This window comes from Bicyclus anynana, chromosome 15 (genome assembly GCF_947172395.1).
Source record: "Bicyclus anynana chromosome 15, ilBicAnyn1.1, whole genome shotgun sequence".
NCBI lineage: Eukaryota > Metazoa > Arthropoda > Insecta > Lepidoptera > Nymphalidae > Bicyclus > Bicyclus anynana.
In genome coordinates, this window is record NC_069097.1 from 12,226,201 (window position 1) to 12,240,271 (window position 14,071).

At 34.9% G+C, this 14,071-nt stretch overlaps 1 protein-coding gene across 6 annotated transcripts in view; it reads right to left on the reverse strand.

Annotated features, from left to right (window-relative positions):
* The window catches only part of LOC112053498 (supervillin), a 273,459-nt gene extending 260,368 nt beyond the window's left edge, over positions 1 to 13,091 (reverse strand). For 5 of the 6 annotated variants that reach the window (XM_052885958.1, XM_052885959.1, XM_052885956.1 and 2 more), the window contains exon 1: positions 3,346 to 3,533. The gene's annotated coding sequence lies outside the window, so the exon portion shown is untranslated. Of the gene's footprint in view, positions 1 to 3,345; positions 3,534 to 12,815 lie in introns of those variants that run through there. The other variant, XM_052885955.1, reaches the window with a different exon arrangement.
* Between the last annotated feature and the right edge of the window lie 980 nt (positions 13,092 to 14,071).

Below are 14,071 nucleotides of genomic sequence, written 5' to 3' on the forward strand. Positions count from 1 at the left end.
AACAACAATTTTAAGATTTTATTTCAAAGTTTTTCGTATTTGATGTAAAATAAACACAAACATATATTTGCTGTCTACAGTCCTGACAATGATGAAGATTTTTTCCGTAGAAGGAGAAGAAAATTCCATATAACAAACACAAATTACACGATTTATAACTCGAGAACGGTCAAACAGATCTGGATGAAACTAAGCACAGAGATAGATCTGGAATAGAACTTCAGCTACTTTCCCACATTCCCACGGGAACGGGATCTACTCAAAACAAAAGCAAACAAAAAATCACTCAAGAACGGTCAAACAGTTCTGGATGAATCAAGCAAAGGTATAAGATTGTTATCTGGAATAGATGATAATCGATAACCAGTTACGTGCACTTCATATATGCATAGATGCATTGCATACCTTGATAATTCAGTACAAACCTGTATAGGATAAGGAATTTTATATTTTGTAGGTACAATTTTTACGTAAAGAGCTTACCTTGGTTACAAACGAGTGCACGCCACTGTCGGGAACCAACATTCCCACAGGAACGGAATGTATGCGGGTGAAACCATGAAGAACAGCTAGTTTTCAATAATATCAGAGTTGTTAAGAGTCTAGAGACGACAGATTCAAGGTAGATGTCTAAGATAAATAGTACTTAAACAGCTATGAAGTTAAGGTCGTATACATAACTGTTCAGGATTCCTGGATAGATGTAACAGAGGCTAACCACCCTACGTTAAAGGTTTACCGCGTCTTGACGTTACTGTACGATGCCATGTAGAAAACAATGCGGTGTACGCGTTAAATACAGAATTCCAATGAGTTCTTTTATCAAGCCTTTGTTTGCATAAAAATTCAAATGAAGTTTTGATTGTAAATTCTGAGAAACCTTGGAGAAGTTTTATTTAGTTAAAAGCTTCATTGAGCAATTTAAAAGCAAACTTTTAGTGATATTTAATATGGAGAATTAAATTAAGATAATTAGAAATTTACTACCCGTGCCTATTACTAAATGGCTACATAGTTACCGTATTTAAATAGATTCTTCCGAATCTATACTAATATTATAAAGAGGTAAAGTTTGTGGTATTTTAGGGGGTAATATCTCTGGATCTACTGAACCGATTTTAAAAAATCTTTTACCACTAGAAAGCCACGTTATTTGTGTCTGTCATAGGCTATATTTTATCCCCGTATTCTCACAGAAACAGAAACTACGCGCGTAATACCGCGGGGCGTCGTAGTTATCTAATATTATATTGAATAAAATTTAAAAAATCAATTAAATTAGCATTAAGTATGTAATTAGGTTCATAAAATTTTTAATGTACCTATCAGTTTCTGGATAGTACATTACGATCACTTACATTACTTAATTAATTCCTTATTGGTACACGAAAGTTAATGAACCGATTTAATTTCGCGGCAGTCCGTTAATTTTTATTATGTCAATAAAAATGATTATCTACAGAAACGGGTGCATTAAACAACAATCAAGTTCGTCGACACGGGGCTATTTAAAGTGCCGGGACATGTCTGTTTAAGCCATATTTAAATATTCATGACCGTTAAGGTCATGCCTAGATTAATATAACGGCACAATTTATCATAGCCCACGATAACGCGACGTTAATAGCCATTACCTAATAAAAAAGAGACCCAGCACGTTACAGAAAAAAAAGAAACATACCACTTTGGGCTCATCACGTTACAGAAAAAAAATACAAAAAATTCTTTATTATAATCAAAATGTGTGCCTTTTTTTTAGTTTTGAATGTTTTCATACTGTTACTATCGCGTTAACGTAAACGCGTATTTATATGGAATTGAAACAGTTGTGCAGTAGTGCCACTAGATGGCGTTGTTCAATTCCTTAGAAATTCGCGTTTACGTTAACGTGATCGTCACAGTAACAAACTGCCACTAGGCCCAAAAATAATTAGAATTCAGAGTTCCTTTTTAATGTAGTAAGTAGGCCAGGCGCTGTGAGGTATTGAATGTGCATAATTCAAGGACCACATTCTGTTTACAGTTTTGAACTCAGGATTAATTCATTTAAAGCATGCAGATTACGATTCTTGTACTTTGTTATACCCTTATCTTGGTAATGCAACTTATGCAACTGTCAATCAACTAGTCTAAAAATAATATTATTATTCAATAAATTATGCTAATTAGGACATTGAATGATGCGGTTCATTCATCACATCTGGACCCAGGAATGTATTATAAATAGTCGGTGTCTTTTTAGATATGATTATTTAAGAAGTGCTAAATTTTCGAGACACATCCGTGATTAAAAATTTCAACACCTAAAGAAAGTCAGTCAAACAAGAACAATATAATATCTTGTTCAAAACTCGATTACTTGTTAGTTTTGCGACTTTCACTCGATTTAACATATAGGTGTTAAAGCGATAAGTGATTGCAAGCTGGTATTATTGCAACACCTCAAATAACTTACAATGTCTATACTATATTATTATATAGCTGAAGAATTTGTTTGGTTGAACGCGCTAATCTCAAGAACTAATGGTTAGAGTAGAAAAAAATCTCTTGTACTGAATTCCATTTGGATTGTGTCCATTTATTATAACACTAGCGGACGTCCGCAAATTCGTCCGCGTGGATATCAGTTCTTCACAAATCTCGCGGTAACCATGGATTTTTCCGGATGAAAAGTAGCTTATGTGTTAATCCAGAGTAAAATCTATTTTCATGCCAAATTTCAGCCAAATCGCGTCAGTCGCAGCGTATGAGGGAGGAACAAACATACACACTACACACTAATTACTTAAGCTTTTATAATATTAGTGTGACTAGCCGACGCCTCGCAGTTTCTTCCGCGTAGTTCCCGTTCCCGTCAAAATATAGCCTAGCCTAGGGGGTAAAATACAGCCTATGAAACTGGCAAGTTACGTGGCTTTCTAGTAGTGAAAGACTTTTCAAAATTAATTCAGTAGATACAGAGATTAACCCCTACAAACTTTAGGTACCTCTTTATAATACTAGTATAGATATAAGTTACGTATAGTTATGTATAGTCGTACTATACATAACTATACGAACATAAAAAACGAATAATGTTGCAAAAACGGGAAGAAGTTATATTTTTTGAGAGCTTCCGTTGTTGTGTTTCTTAAACGGTTGAAGTTGCACAAAAATCATGTACCTATTATTATGAATTGATCCTCTTTTCATTTGAGAAAAAAAGCCCGGGACAGCATAATATGACCAGGTATATTGTGATTTAAGGTTCAATTTGTCAAGGAATTCCACGCACAGGAGTCCACTAGTAATAATACAAAACAAGATATACCTGTAAAATATAATAAAAGAGCAAACTTATATTACCTTTTTAAGAGATAAATAGCCTCGAGAATATTCGATTCGTGCCGAAACCGAAATTAGCATACACAAAGCACAACACAATCCATGTATGGGTTGTCGCGAAAAGTACCAGGGTGATATGAATACACAAGAGTTCGCAACTTCGCACACGAGTCGGTGTCCACTGAACGCACCTGTGCGGACGGCGCGAAGAGCATTACTGGCTCGAAGCGCCACATTAGTCGCTCATGGAACACGTCACGCGAGAGCCGGTTCTGTTCTGGACACCACTGACTCGGAAGAAAAAGGTGCAATTGCAGATTGTATATGTTAAAGTCTGAGGGTTCAGCAACTGAAAATTATTACGAGACAACCTAATGGACAAACCACATCAGCTTGCTAGTTGACATATTATATGAAATTAAGATTCTAACGGCCAGTTTCTTCATCGTAAGTAACAGTCAAAGTAACGTCATAAAGCAAAAGTGACGGTCTTAATCACGGAAAAATAAAGTCTTCTTTACTACTTTTACGGTTACTTTAGCTTTACATGAAGAAACTGGCTGTAAGTAACAAATGTCATCCGGTGTCTACTAGTGGATTTCATATAGTAGGTAGATGACATTTCTCAATTGATTTGATGTTTATGTTAATAGGTTGACAATAAAGATCAAAATGGAGAAAAAGGTCTATGATTTCCACGAAGGGTTGTAGTAGGTCCAGTAGGCACTCACAATTTTATCACTTAAAATGAAGTCAATGAATATGAAGAGAAAACATTTTCCAATTTGAATCGAAATTATCCAATACAGTGGATTTGTTGCTCATGTAAGGCACATGAGGCGTGCTAAAAGGATTACATGAAGCCAAAATTGCCATGTTTATATATATAGCACATAATATAGAGTGTACGTTACGCAACTTGTTGGTAAGTTTATTTAAGCCTCGGATGGACTAAGACTGTTAGGAATCGCAGTGTAAGAGGCTCATTGATCTCGAAATTTAGAAACCATGCCTAGAAAGATGAGATCAAGATATATAATATAAGTAAGTATAGATATTCTAATTTTATGACGGCTTCGCTTGTGTTTGTACACGTACAAAAAACCTTGTTTGTATGTGAAACTGAAGGAGTGAAAACAATTTTTCATAATCACATACTTACATATTTTTGAAATTATAATCTGGATGTAAATTGTTGCTAAGGAACTGTTTATTAGTAAACAGATTTTGATCTTCCACTCTTACATCGATAGCATTAAAAAAAACGTTTCTGCTTTCTTAACGCTACTTTAGTTTACACACGCAAAATAGCTTGTTGTTACTTACAAAACCACATCCATCTATATGCAATTATAGAGATTGGAAATCAGAGATACCTACTGAACTGTGGTTATTGCTTTTCATAAGCTTAGACGCAGCTAGAGATTATTGTGCTAACAAATACCAAAATATACTTAATAGTTAACTAACTAGTTGTTGCGTAACTAATTTAAATGCAGTTCAATGTGCAGACTGAATATAATTATAACTAACCTTATTTCCTTCATGGTTCCAATAATAAATGCATCACGATACCATATTGATGGTTTCAAAGGCCGGAAATCAGAAGTTATGGAGAACTTCGTTAAGGTCACATAATACGTCGGAGCCAAGCAATTCGGACCCGGTGAAAGTATATGGGTGTGCTTGGCATATTCTCTCCCATAAAATGTTGAATGCCAATCGATTACCATAATTAAACAATTTCGCTATGGTAAAACGTCACGAATACCAATTTGGTTCTCACCAAAATGATGCTCATTCATAAACTAAAACAAGCAAATATTTGCATTCAAATAAATAACTTAACACCAAAGCCTACAAAAAAATCAATTCAACCGATTCCTCCGTTATTTTCAATTAATCTAACAGAAAACAGAGATGTAGTAGAAATTAAATAACAGTAAATAATAAATATCATTTGAAATTATAAACTTTTACTTGGTAAATAACATAATAGACTGACAACATATTATAGCAAAGCAAACAAAGACTGTGAAGTTTCATTTGTCGTCGCCCACCTCCGAATCTAAAATCACAAATCAGTGTTTGGCTCATTGACCTCTTCTAAAATTACTTTTAAACTAATAATCTTAAGTAATGTCTAATGCTGTAATTTACCAGAATAAGTCAATCCTATCTCATTACTACCTATTGATCGTTAATAAATGATCTTTATAAAACTACTTAATTAGCCATAAAACCATAACAACGATGCATAAAATATTGAGTTTATTATACATGTTAACATAGACAATATGTAAAGCCATGCCATAAAAATGGCAATGATTCAAGACTATGTGATTAGACTCAATGTTTTTGTTTCACTTGTAAAGAGTTGCAAGACTTAATTTTAGTGGTAATTTGAGATATTTTTGCATACCCAGTTAAAAAATATCTTAAGACATACTCGTAGTAAACTTACTCAAACTTACCGACACCAAAGCTGTATGTAAATACACACCAAACAGAAGAATGCGAGAAAGTCAGAGGTCGTGAAGTTCAAATCAAAATTTTAAATAAGTTAAGAATCCGTTGAAATAACAAAGTTTTAAACTTATGTTATTTTACTTGCCGCCTACGTCACAAAAACAACCAAGCCAACCAAGGTGGTATATATTAGCATTTATTTAAAGAAACCACTAACAGTAGCAGTCATGAATTATTTCTGTTCGCTTAGGTTTATATTCTCTAGAAAAATTAAAAGAAGTCATCGTGTCTATGATTCATAACTTGTTTAATGGAGCTCGACTTATTTTTGAGACTTGAAAATAAGATTATTAATCAGAATTAGTTATTAGCTGTAGACGAAAATAACAAATGAACAATCAAAGTTACACTTAATAATAATTAGGTTATAAATTATAATAAGCATTCAGCATATTTAACAAAGGCATCCAAAAAACCAGAACAAATCGAAATTTATGACACAGATATGGGCGTATTCTTAGTTTATGCTTTATCCACAGTAAAGCAGAAGTTTCAAACGGACGAAATTCATTAGTATCCCCAAAGGACCATCTAAAACTAGCGGATGCTCGCGATTTCAAATTTAGTTTTTCACAAATCCCTCGGGAACCATGGATTTTTCCGGGACGAAAGTAGCCTATGTGTTAATCCAGAGTAAAATCTATTTCAGCCAAATCAGTTCAATAGTTGCGGCGTTAAAGAGTAACAAACATCCATACAAACTTTCGCGTTTATAACATTAGTTGGATACAAGAATAAAGCTAACAACAAGCTTGAATTTAAATATCGATCTTTTCAAATCTCAACTGCAGTACAGGTATGAACCTGTTGTAAAATTTCCAGAAGCAAATGAGCAAACTTTATCAGCATATTAATACAGGACACCAGGGACAAAGTTTCAGGGAAGTTGGAACTGTGCCAATAGAAAACTTGCTAGACGTTTTGTACCCACAATCTTTCTGCGACATCTACTTATAAGCACTCGTTTCCATGTCTCCGGCTTCCGTCTCCACGGTGGCAATACAAATTGCGGCCTTGTACCCTACTTTCGTGGCGCAATTACAGAAACAATACATTATAACGAGAAAACAGACGCGTGAACGTTTGTATTCTATGATATATGATTAAAAGAATTGCAAGTACGGAATGAAACTTCATAATTATGTCCGAATCAGTATTGTTACCTAATCTAATTATCATCATTATCATCATATCAGCCGATGGACGTCCACTGCCGGACATAGGCCTTTTGTAAGGACTTCCAAACATCACGTGCCGTCCATACAAAGTTTTGCCCAGTACTGACAAAGCTGGGCATGCGGGTTGGTCAGCGCAGTGCTAGATTACTTGCGCCGGTGTCGAATCTAATTATATGATGTATTATTGCTGCCGTGAACTCAAGAACGTACCCGCAATTATTCCTAGAATCTAGAATGAATTTCTACTCTCCGCAATGTGCATTGACATAGGTCTAAGGCAGGAATTTCTATTAATTCAAATTCAATATTAATTTAATCGCCTTGGTTTACAAGCACTTTTGAAACGTCACGATATGTTTCATGATGATCTAGGTAAAGTCGAAAACTCAAAATTAAAGTAACGAGACCACACCCACCCTCACACACCCTCCAGAATCGGAGGCAGTGGTCATATCCACTGGGCTATCAAGGCTCTACGAGTAGGTACATTATAATGAAGAATGTCGAAGTTCAAAGTTTTCTCGCGGAAGAACTCACCTATTTTTCTCAAAAAATAAGTTTATATTTTGTATTGTGCGTTAGACCTTATTTTGTACGACGCAAAGTATAAATAATTATAAGATGAATTTCGAGTAAGTACACCTGAATTGTGAATATTTGGAACACTCGGGAAAATTTACAGTAACTAGTAAATGTATACCTTCAAACCGTAAATTTCAAGGAATGAAAGTAATATAATATGAATAATATGAATGATCTAAAGAATGGCTGTACAAGACATTATCTATAAATAGGCTTCTCTTTAACGGACTATAGAAATTATATTTAGTCCGAGTGATACAACGATAAGCTTCTTAAAAGTGGTCATGATAGACAGACTGTCTGATAACTTTTAACCTTTCATTATATAAGGACAATTAAATAGAGGACAATTGACAAAGACAGACAGAACAATGGTCAGTTTTAAGAATCTTGTCAGTTATTTTTCGTTAACTGCGAAAATTATATTTATATTTAACAACACGATTGAAATCATTTAAGAACAATGGTCAGCAATGGTGAAGCCCGAAATATTTTCTCAAGGTTTTATGTTATTCACTAACAATTTAATTTTAAATTTTAATTTAATTAAAAAAACCATACTGAAATTGTTATGAAACCTGACGTACGTAATATATTTTACGTAACGGAGGAGCAAGGGTTGTTAAGAATCTACGGAAGAGATACCGCTGCCAATCCCAACAACTCGACCTGGCAACATTTAACATATCCACATAATATACACAGAGAATCAGAGAAGAACAGAAGATCGAAGAAAAGGTAGAGGAGAAATAACCAGCCATTCTGCTTAGCGTTTGTGGGCTGAGAGAAAGCCTTACATCTGGTGGAAACTTGGGCCGTGCTAAGGTCACTGCAGAAATACCGAATCGAATACAGATACATAGCTTACCATGGCCTAATAATCAGAGTCAAGTAGCGAACGATGGAAGGAGCTATGCACGGAGTATCTCTGAGCGATCGAATCAGAAATAAGTGGCAGAAGAACCAGTGACCGACATAAGCTTAACGACTCGCCGGGCTAAAGTGATTGCGCGAGGCATATAGTTCGAAGAGCTGGTAGACTTTGGGTTCCCAAGGTGCTGGAATCGGATTGGAATGCGTAGTGTTAGTCGAATCTGAACAGCAGACATTTTGGAAGTCCGCAGACAGTTTGGAAGTCCTTATAGAAGGCCATAGTCCTGCAGCATACGTAAATCGGCTGATGTAATATTAAGTTACCCCGATTGATTAGCGGTACATATTTGTGCCTGAATCTGAGCTATTGAGGCTTTAAGGTTTGGTAAGTTATATTCAATTTAAACAGCATTGTGTTTAGAAACTAAGACATTAACGGAAACAGCAATTATTGCTTGGCACAGAAATACAGTGATGGTTGTTCACGGTCTGTTAGTTGTTATGATTATTGCACACACTGTTGCAATCGTGTGTGTTATTAATCACTTATTAACAATAAGTGAAGAAGGTACTTGTTACTTATAAGTCACGATCCACTTTTAATCATTATAACTGATGGGAAGCAATGCCAAGGTTCACTGCTCTGAAGCGCGGTTGGCTAAAAGATTCTATTTCTCTTTTGATTTGATGGTCCACAAATCATACGTGGCTGGAAACATTGAAGCCTGGGCCTTCACCATCATAGCAATTTTGATTAGGAAGGTCTAAACTCTAAGCTAAAGAAAACGTCTCGAGCGAGTCGCCTGGATATCGACAAATGGGTGCCAATGTTTGACGTAATCTAGTTACAGAAGATTTGACAGATTCATCACCTTGAGCCATCTAGCACGGCGATAACATTTTGCACAACCAAACCAATAGTGACTGCAGTACTCTGGGCTTATAAATTCTTTGATATACTCGTAAGACAATCTTATTAACGCTCCATGATTTTTTAGCTTCTGTCTTGGGCAATGCATTTCCTGAGGTTGAGATTGGATGAGATGCTAATACCCAAAAGCTCAATGTAATTAAAAAATATTATGTTCAGGAAAATAGGAGCCAAGCAAACACACACTCTTGTATTTTGCCTGGGTTAAATGTGAACAAATTGGTGTTGCCCTTAACATAATATACCATCTTCAGTTTCACTAAACACACTCTACCAAGACCTGTCTTTGCACATGGATCTAAACAACGCTTACTCAAGCAGGACTTCTATACCTCTCCTTTAATGCACCATCCACATACCCAAAAACCAGGATTCAGATGATAATTATGAAAGATTATCATGTGAATCCTGGTTTTTGGGTAGAAAGAAGACATAAAAGGTAAAGTGACAAAAAAAACCCTGACCTTTGCCGATGTTGACACACATTTATCCACTAAAATATTTATTTAAGACTTCCCAATTGAGTGTTCCTTTCCAAATTCAGATATCCTGCTGCAGATACCACCAGAAACCATACTCAGTCACAGACATTACAAATATCAAGAGAAATATTCAGTATGCAAACTATATTCAGATATTAATATAGAGGATATTCATATCTGAATATAATTTCCTTCCTTCCAGGGACCTTCAAAATTATCAGATAGCACATTCCATGTAGTTTTTAATTTTTTAGTGGGCATGTTTGTTTTTAAAGAAGATTGAACAGTTTTTTTTAGCATTTATTAGGATTCCAAACAGCAAAGACCTAACAGATTATAATAAATATTAAATAACCTACATTTCAATGAAACAGTAGTTTTAATTTGCAAGTTACAGAAATACATTATTATCATTTAGTATACTATCAATGTACTTAACAAAGATAAGATAAAAGTGGTCAACTACTTTGGTACCGGAAGATGCTATGAATAGACTCTAAAAATAGCATACACCTTGGCCCAATAAGATGATGGTTCTGATTTATGTCTTCCCCTTTAACTGAAGTGACAATTGTTTTTGTTGATGTACTCAATACTAAACACATTATATTATAAATTTAAGTAAATAATTGTTATGCTATCATGGATTTATAACACGTAGATAGTGTGTAAAAATTATATTGCATTGCGTGTGCATATCGGTGAGGACAATTAGCATAGCTCTTACGCTCATATAGTCACAGATGTGGCTTATGTCTCGAGTAAATAACTGTTAGACATTAGGGGTCTCTATGATTATTAGTTTAAGTAGGTATGCTATTTAATTTTGTAACTTCAGACTTAGTGGTTTCACCAGCAAAGTTCTGCTTCTATTGGGAATATGTTCATAAAATATAGCTAACTAATCACTGATATTGTAGCAATGAGTATATATAGATAAAATTGGTTGGTAAATTGGTCCAGTAGTCATGGAGTCTATTGGCTATGAGTACATACAAAATATTGTTCCCTCTTTATAGTTAGTACTAATATAGAATGTACTGCCTTACTAATAATTGGTTAGACAGTTCTTAGTTTATCTAGAGTTCCAGGATGAACTGAATTTATATCATGCTAAACAAATTATTCTATGGATCACTCCAGACCTGACATAAACTGCCAATCATTGTCTTGGTCACAATTCATACCAGTTGGCATGTGTACTTTGTACCTATAGTGTCATGAGGTATAATATAATGGAATACTTATAAATTTTAAATAGAATACTTATGTAGTAAGTAAATTCAAAGCAATGAATGGAATCCTGCAGAAACTCCAGTTTTAGAGTTAATGTAGAGTAAGTTTTTGGGGAGAATACCAAAATAAGAATGAATGAATCAATCACTTGATTCAAATGTTTGTGCCAGTAGCATGGCATTTAGCCAAGTCAGAAGTCACCAGACCATCTGGTCTGGGCAATTTACAATTCATCTACATTGTAAATTGCCCAGGCCAGATGATTTGTAAATTAACCAAATGTACCTATTTGTAAGATGAGATTTGAAACTTAAGATTTAAGATAAGAATTTTCTGGGACTATAAAACAAAACTAACTAATAGATTCAATCCACTAATAGATGGATCAAATTAGCAAGTTCAGAGTGGTATAAAAAGAAAAAGGACAGACCAAATAATAAAGTACTTAACAAGAAGAATTATTATCATCAGCATATTTTTAATGGTTCATTGCATTGAAATGGTTATGGTAGCAACCCTCTTAGACTGCAAGTTGATGGACTTAGTAATGAGGCAATGAGGCTTTTCAATATAGGTGTGATATGTGCCAAATTTCTATAGCTTGGCAACTTCATTTGTAACACTCCTGATGGTCCGCGCGTGCCAGGGGACATGTAGCAATGAATGAAAAACCCATGACTGATGCACCTCACCTCCCCGCATGTACAATTTCACACCCCGTTTTTCCCCCCGTCGCCCGCATATCATGAGAGTGTCATCAACAAACTTGCCAGACTATAATCTTCTCTGACATTGCAACACACCAAACTGCACAGATAATTATAATGCCACTGGGATTTATGTTTTTTAAACTGCACAGCTATGTATGAATGGCACATGCAATATGCATGCTATGTATGGCACAGAGAGCTGTGATAGCCCAATGGATAATACCTCTGCCTTCAATTTGGAGGGTATAGATTCGAATCCTGCCTGAGACATGAACCTCCAACTTTTCTGTTATGTGCATTTTAAGATATTAAATATCTTGTGTCTCAAGGGTGAAGGAAAAACATTGTGAGAAAAACTATATCCCTGAGAATATTCTTAATTTTCTACATGTGTGATGTCTGCCAATCCGCATTGGCACAGCATGGTGGACTCTTAGCTTAATCCCTCTCAGTCTGAGAGGAGATTTGTGCTCAACAGTGAGCCGAATATGGGTTATTAATGATGAAGACAGCTATGTGCCTCCTAGCCTCATGTTAATGGTAGACTGGAAGTTTGATGCATTTCAATTGATCTGAAGTATGCAATTATAAAATTTTATAATTGCATACATTATATCATTTTAAATAAGATATCTGATAAAATTGTACTTTTTATAGAATATATAAAACTCATACCTAAAAGGTCATTTTAATAAGTGATTTAAATGTATGTGGAATTAGGCACATACGTAATATAAATAATTAAAAACTTCAAAGGCTACCTTTAGGTACGCTTCATAAAAATTCACATGGTCATATGAATCAGCAAACTAAGTAAAATGCTTGATAACGAATGTAAACAATAAATCTGTTTGTCTAACCAAAATACGATTCACACAAACAAAGTTAGATAGTTTGTACTTTGTGTAAGTTTTTATTATACTTCGTAAATTCGTGATATTATTAATAAATAAAAACCCAAAACCGTTACCTTTCAAAAACCGCAGGGCAGGCAGGTTACATTAACAAACTAGACCGATCACCGATGTTATGAATTCTCAACGGTAAAAAAACACGCGTTATCTTACGGAGTAAAGTCTGTAAAACACGGAACACTACAAATAAGTAACAGGTATTAATTAGTTTGACAAATAACCAGTAATAAAATTTTATATTTAATATCGTCAGTTCAAAAATAATAAAATCTAGACGCAAACAAATTACACAACGCGACACAACACGAAACCATCAGCCGTTTTCGGTTTTTCTGCAAATGCAAAGACAAGACAAGCGTCAAATGTCATTGTCAAGTGTCAATGTCACATCAGTACGCTCTCCAATGAGGTGCTGCCAGTTTGCATAATATATATGCATATTATAATAATGCCAAAAAATATTAAAATAATTATTATTTTTGTTTTAATACACACAAAAATAAAGTTCTATTTTTATGAAGTTGTAGATTAATAATTTGTTAAACCAATATTGTGTGTTACGGTCTAATAACATAGCGCCACCTAGTGATAAATAAGGTACTAATCTGTATAAGTTTCTTCATTAGTTTAAATAGTCACTACTAGATGGCAATTTACTTCTCGTCTCTTTTGGTAGATGGCGTTGGCACATAGTTTTAAAATTTGTAATTACCGAGACGAGATCATTCAATTTCAATGAGACAAAAATGGAGTTTATTCCTTGGAATCTAGAATTTATTTATTATATTTTGTGAGAATCGATTTTTCATACATAGCCTCCGGCATCGATATAAATCTACGATCGATGGCATCCGGTATGAAAAAATATGGGCAGTAAAATTCGATGAACGAATGACAGCGTTACGTTTTTGTGCGCAACCTATTCTGCGCACCTTTCACTGTGCGCTGCCGCCTACAGTGTGCACGCCGCGGCTTACGGAATGCTGCTCCTCGGCAGTCCTCGGTAGCGCATTTCAGGCGTGAGTATTGAAACGTACATAATGTATGCTGCGGGGCAACATTGGCAGAGAGGTAGTCTTTAATTAGTAGGTATCTGCTAAGAACGGATTCTGCGATAGGGCCGGATTAAGGTCCAGAGGCTCTCACAAGTTTGTATAAAAGTCTTTCATTTATTTTGCTATAAACTTGAAATTTAGCAGGGAGGTGTTTTATAATTGGTAGACGTCTGTTACAAGCCAATTTTACAACTTACTTATACTATATTATAGTAGTGGTCGAATATAACGTTCGTTGTTTAATAAGCGACTAAATG